The 6,791-nt window shown below is 34.7% G+C and overlaps 1 long non-coding RNA gene across 1 annotated transcript; it reads right to left on the reverse strand.

Annotated features, from left to right (window-relative positions):
- Positions 1-158: 158 nt before the first annotated feature.
- On the reverse strand, positions 159-2,265 carry LOC126824828 (uncharacterized). The gene is made up of 4 exons (XR_007681637.2): positions 2,049-2,265; positions 1,302-1,614; positions 794-896; positions 159-368 (listed from the first exon to the last, which is right to left on the reverse strand). It is a non-coding gene; the product is annotated as an uncharacterized LOC126824828 (long non-coding RNA).
- Positions 2,266-6,791: the final 4,526 nt, after the last annotated feature.

Raw genomic sequence — 6,791 nt, forward strand, 5'->3', positions numbered from 1 at the left:
TAACACACATGATCATCTAAATGTTAAAATATTTTATAGATTGTTTATAGCCTGACCCATCTTCAGTATGGAACAATAATGATAAGATGCATTTTAAGGCAAAAATAGTGGACAAGTGTGTGTGAAATCGATTTATTTAAGTTTAGAAGTACGCGGTTCCTCTACCCAACAAAAGATAAAACAATAGCCTGTGTTTACGGTGGCTCGACACGAACCAAATCACAGACCCTAAACTGTCCGACCGGTCGACCCAACGTTTTGTGGCCAAGTAACCGTAAACAGAGATATTTTGTTTTTATTTGGTCTAACGTTTGTTCTGTATAAGTCCTGTTGTTCCAGATTTAAATTGTGCTACAGTTGACTTCACACTGAAATAAAATAATAGTATATATTGCAAGAAAGGCTTTATTCAAAATATATCATTAATATCCTGAATTCTAACAAGATAACTTCTCAAGAGGTTGTTATTTCGAATTAGTTCTTAGAGCAACTTGGATCATTTAAATATTTGAAATAACAGAGCGAGAAGGTTTCCCGTGATTTATGCCAATGCTACTTTAATCTTTAAGATAGCCACACAAAGCGTGGAAATACGACCAAACAACAGCTTTGCCTCGATAAATTCGTTGTCATAGACTACATTTGATAAGGATCCTATATGACTTCAAGATATCTAATCTCTATCGTGTTCACAAGCTTGTCGGAAAATGAGCGGTTGGGATGTAACTCTGGAACTCTTGTCCTATGAATGTACACTGGGGTTATTGTTAAAATAATCAAATGATATATTTACCTCAGGTTCAATATCGGTTGGATTAAACGGTATAATTTTGCTATTGCAACCAGTTCGTGTTGATGAGTAAAATCTGTTGAATACAAGGGGCCATCTTCCTCGTCTAGAATATAAAATAACAATAAATAATATACATGGGTTTCAATTCAATAACTTAGAATAGCAGTATCTCCGATGTCCCGCTGTTTTGCGATTATGCGCATTTCGGAATAAATTTTCGGAATAAAATGTTTGTACCGCGGTGTTTCACAATTTGATGAAAAACTCAACAGGGTCAACAGTTTTTTGTTATTTTTATTAAAACTGGAATTGCACAAGAGAATAATTATTTAGTCATTAGCATAGTTGACCTTTCTTTCCTAATTGTGATAGCTTGTAGATCCCCTTAACCTCGAAAAGTATAATGCTCTAAAACGATATAATTACCACTTCCAAAAATATTCCGGGAATTTTGTCCGAATTTTGCAAGGTTTATAATAATAGATGTCATAAAACAAATATAACTCACCCTCGTCTCAACGACAAGCAATAAAACAGCAGGAACGACAGGGTTATAACCATGACAACAGCAACAACAATCAACGCGATCATCCAGCCAAGTAAAGAGTCACAGTTGGGATTGTCGACTGGACATGCGCACTGGTATTCATTTATAAAATCAAAACAAACATATGGCCAGATACAAGGTGAACTTTGACATTCGTTAACATCCTCCTGACAATTTACACCGGACCAACCATTGGTACAATTACACGAATAATAATCATAGAAATTATCAGCTCTCAAGACATCTTGGCATTTGTATCTGGTTCCATCAATATCTGCAAAATGTGAAATAGCAGTGTGGGAGAAATAGAAGAAATATTATTTCATATTTACAGAAGCTGAGATCCTGATGCAGGATTTGTGCACCTTATAAAGCGGTATATTACACGTCAACCGTTTGAAAAATGTGGACAATACACTTAGTCCTGAAATTTTAAATCAAGGACAATAACTAGGCATTCAATTGTAGAAGTGATTATTAATTCAAAATATTCTGCCATTTTAAGGATATGATCTACGCCACTTGTGACAATCACAATAAAAACAGTAACTTCAATGTGGTCAAGAGGTGTCTTAGATACCTTTTGTGTGTTTTTTGTAAACCTACATCTAGACATTACATTCAAACAGAGTAGGGATCTTTATGCACCACCCCTTGTCACACTTTAGGATGATAATTTGCATTATAGTAAACTTGTGTTTTACTTACATTTAGATTGACATGTTCCGCCATTTATACAAGGCATATTCAATATGGCCATCTTGATGGTCACAACATCAGAACGAACTGACATATGGTCACTGACATATAATTTGATGACATCATATCCGGTTATATCGTCATTAGGTATATACGTCATTATATAATACAACCAACTCATATCCTCTACTGGATGAGGCACATCCATGAATAAACACGATGACGCCATCTCCTAGTTTTTAAAAAGGGAGAATATGGCTCAATTATTGAGAGAGAGAGAGTATGTAAAGACTGGGACAATGGGCTTCATGAAATACGATATGAACATCTGTTACAAAAATAATTTAGATTGATCTATCCTCTTTTCTTTTAAAAAAATTTGTGTTTATACAGGTCAATAATTTCACTTTAATCTAATAGGTGGGTTGAACAGGTTGTTATTAAAATAGATTTATATTCTATTAGAAGCAAGTTTACATAGACAGGTGACAAGGAATATATGATGTCCGAAGGACATTTTATTGGCAGATGGTTTATAAGGTTTCAAATGTTTAACACACGGTACGTATAACTCGTGCTGCCCAATATGACGTAATCTCAAACTAATTTCAAACATTGTTACTGATAACGAACTAATAAATAGAAAATACTACACGGTTAAATATGACGAAATTTGAAACTAATTACAAACAAAATTAATTAATTCAACAGTTAACTGGATGATGAATCATTTATACTTACCTTGACATTGCAATTCAATACGTCATCAAAATCACGACCTTGACTTAAAGATAGAGAGCCGTTCAATGGACCATCTACATGCACGCTCAATTCTTCTGGTTTATCAACATCATAAGCACCAAATATCCAGGTAAAATTATTCTTTTGGCGGAGAAATTTGTGGTTTTCTTCTAACAGTATCTGAATATTGTAGTAAAGATACATTGGATTGGAATACAAAAACGTGTTAAGTCAGTTCCTAAAGAAGCAATATAAACTTATCTTACACACCACCACCAACCTTTATATAGAGTTAAAACATACAATATTATGGTCATCTACAGCCTATTGAATCTTACACCCCACCTCCCCCGCCAAACAATATTTTTTTCTCAAATTCAACGTTTGAAATCTCAAATTATCAAATCGGCTGTCTACCAAAATAACATTTCTGTACAGTTTGTGACGCCATGATAGATTCGAGAAAATTGCAAGTATCAAAACTTAAGCTACTAGAATTTCTAATTTAATTATTATATTAAACTCTTAGTCTGACTGGAAGTTGATTAATGATAAATTATTCGCAAATTTAAAATTAGTGTATAATTCATTTTGTAATTATTCACATGTCCAACGTGTATTAATTGATATCAGATTATGAATGGTTAACGATATATCCAGTCGATCATTGTTGAATACTGAGATCGATATCAATATCACTATGTATTCTGTATTTCAATATAATAATATGTTAAGACGATGAACAAAGCAAGGTGAAAACCATCTTCAATAGAAGGCTTAAACTCGCGTTAACCACGTACATCTTATCAAGGCTTTCGCGTAATACCCTACATATTTCGGCACTAATTTCGATTGGGTACAAGGCCAGTTCGTGAGCCTATCAGATTCATCGATCGTTGCGAATACCAAGTCTCGCGTTTTCAAGTTAAAATGTCTACCTGTGATAATCGAGTTGCAAAGTTCAAGGTTCGTTCAATGTCAAGATTTCCGTTGAGGTCGCTATGTCACAACCTCTGATTGAACGCTACTGTTAACGTGTTCGTAGGTAACGTAGCAATAAGTTCGGGAATTTTTAAGTTATCCGCAGTCGTTGCTTCAGGAACATGGGTGAAGACGTGAAACGTGGCATTGTGCTGACTACTAGGACAAATATAACTCTAGATAAGGTATGTATATTTTATGTTCCTATATATTAGTTACTAATTGTGATTCTAGATAATTAAGGTCCTTATAAGGTTTTATAAACCAACTGTGGTGTTATTCATATTGTCCAGTGAAGCTAAACGCTGGAGATAAGAAACTACCAGTAAATGATGCTAGTGTAACACTAGTTGTATATAACTTACAGTAACAGGCTCTGTAGAATCAACATTTAAAATACTTCTATTTCCAACAAGACTGAATACCGTGGGGACATCATTTGTAGACAACACCCTTATTGTTAAGGTCTCGTCTGTAGTTTTCGATTCTATATCTTCTGATTGAATTTCTGTGAGTCTAATTTGAATTTTCAGTTCTCCAGAACACTCTTTACACGGTAAATAAAGTAATCTGTTATTAAATGAGAAAAGATACAAACTGATTATTGTAGATCCACAACTACAGAAAACGTTCACAATTTCCTTTATATAGTCCAGTGGGTTTCAACTTTTTTTAACCGTTCCCCCTTTTCAGCCTTGCTTTTCAACTGTTCCCCTAACATGCAGCCCACGACCACCACCACTAAACAACAAAATCGATCTCGATAACTTGATTTCTATTTATTAGTTAGTGTGTTAAATGGTTGGGTATCCAGTATTGAAGTACATGATAAGCGACAAACGTCGACTGGTCTCAATTTTGGAAATGCCCTAAAACGTTTTCTAATCCGTGCCTGGAAGTGGTCAAATCCCCCCCCCCCCCAACACCCGGCGAGAAGTACTTTATAGTTTGAAAAATACATATATATATATATATATGAATACGTTGATGTATATACAACATTATAAATAACATTAGAAAAGAAAACAATCAAAAGCATTTCTGTGTAAAAGTTGAAAAGTTGGTAACTACATTTTCTTTATGAATAACAATAGACATTTATACATATTTTTGTCCCACTAAAAAGTACGTTTCTCCTTGTCGACATAAGAAAATAAAATTTTGACAATTTAAGAAAGCGTCCTCGTCTCGTTTCTGATTTTATATCAAAAATATTATATTATTTCTGGACTACTTATATTGTTTATTCAATTTTATGTCTGGACTATTAACGATATTTTATAAAAAATACATACATTCCTGATTGTGTGATATTAACACTACCAAGTTGATCAGTTGAGAGAGAAACAATAATAACTTTAACATCATCGTCTTCTGCATCAGCAACCCGCGGGGAATAAACCAACGTTCCTTAAAAGAGAAAAGCAGAGACTTTAACCTTAGTCCAGTGAGTAGCAGTCCTCTGAATAGCGTCTATATAAAGTCTTGAATTGTTTCCTACAACATTATCATACATACCCGAGTCTTCCATCATTGTCATATCTCTAGTTGAAATCAAGGTAGGGGCTGTATTTGGAATACTCTTTAATATATTTGTCACAACAAATAATGTGTCTTTACTAAAATAAACACCCGAATCTCCGTCTTCGTTACCTTTACTCCATGTTTCACAAACCTTGTATAAAAAAATAATAATAATATTTAAAACGGTTTTTGTATTCCACAGGTAATTTGCTATACAGGACATATACAAGATTACAACATGTTCTACTATAAGGTTTGATGAATTCAAAGACAATATGGTATATACAGGTGTGTTATTTTGGTGGCGATTCGTTCAAATGAACTTCATTCGAAAGGTTCGACTTGTTATTCTTACCCTAAACTTTTCGTGTGTAATCTACTACCGTTGAATTGACATTCGTCTGTCTAACCAACGTCCATCAAGTTATACCCGAACAAGTAGAATTATTAATGCTATAATTAGTACCTTAATCAATATTTCTCCGTTTGTCTCATCGACAACTTCAGTGTCTGTTTCCATTTTACATGATTTACTACTTAACATCCATTTCTGTTGAACTAAAAACAAAACCACTATTTCAAAATCAACAAATAATAATAATGATCAGCTAATCAAGGTTTAATCATGGGCTAGCAACCATTTTAGTCAGATGGGCCTTAAACTTTCTCTCCATAGTCATGGCTGGCTAGACAGGTAGCAGTATGGCACATATGACAAGACATAGGTAGCAGTATGGCACATATGACAAGACATAGGTAGCAGTATGGCACATATGACAAGACATAGGTAGCAGCATGGCACATATCTACATATGACTAGAAAAACCTTTTACTAATGGAAACATATCTTTGATGTCAATAAATGATCAGTTCAACATTGAAAGAATTAATTGGAGTATAATTTACCTGGATTCCAATGTAATAAAGTTGGTATTGTATGTGGTTCCATGTCTACTGGGTTATATTTGATATTAACGATCAGAGGACCGGGTATTTCTAGATGACCAATTGAAGTTAATATAAAATGTTTATCAGTTGGCTGATTCTTCAATCTGTGAGATATAAAATGAATTGGATTTTAACGTCCTAATTTTCTGCACCGACTCTATGCCATGCAGTATGCTATGAGGGACATTTTGCCAGGACAGCGGCACTACGGTCTACTCTTACATCGAATTCCAACTGTCAAGTGTTCTTTTAAGTGCACACCAATGTGTACACGCAGAAGCGTACATAAAGATTTTGTTGGGTTTTTTTTGGGGGGGGGGGTGTTTAGCAAAAATGCGACCGACTGATGCACATGTCCCTAATACCAGCACCACAAATGATAGTTTTCTAGGGGCCAGTAGTTGATCTGGAAGCTGGGAATAGGGGGTGGTGTGGGGCGGTTCCAAATCTAGGGCGCCATCCACAGTCACACCCCACAATGAATGTCAACAAAATACTGGCTATAACACTGGGCGTTCCGGTAGAACATAGATCGTATTGCCTATATATAGTTGTTCG

The sequence above is a fragment of the Patella vulgata genome, chromosome 6 (assembly GCF_932274485.2).
Source record: "Patella vulgata chromosome 6, xgPatVulg1.2, whole genome shotgun sequence".
In the NCBI taxonomy this organism is placed as follows: domain Eukaryota; kingdom Metazoa; phylum Mollusca; class Gastropoda; family Patellidae; genus Patella; species Patella vulgata.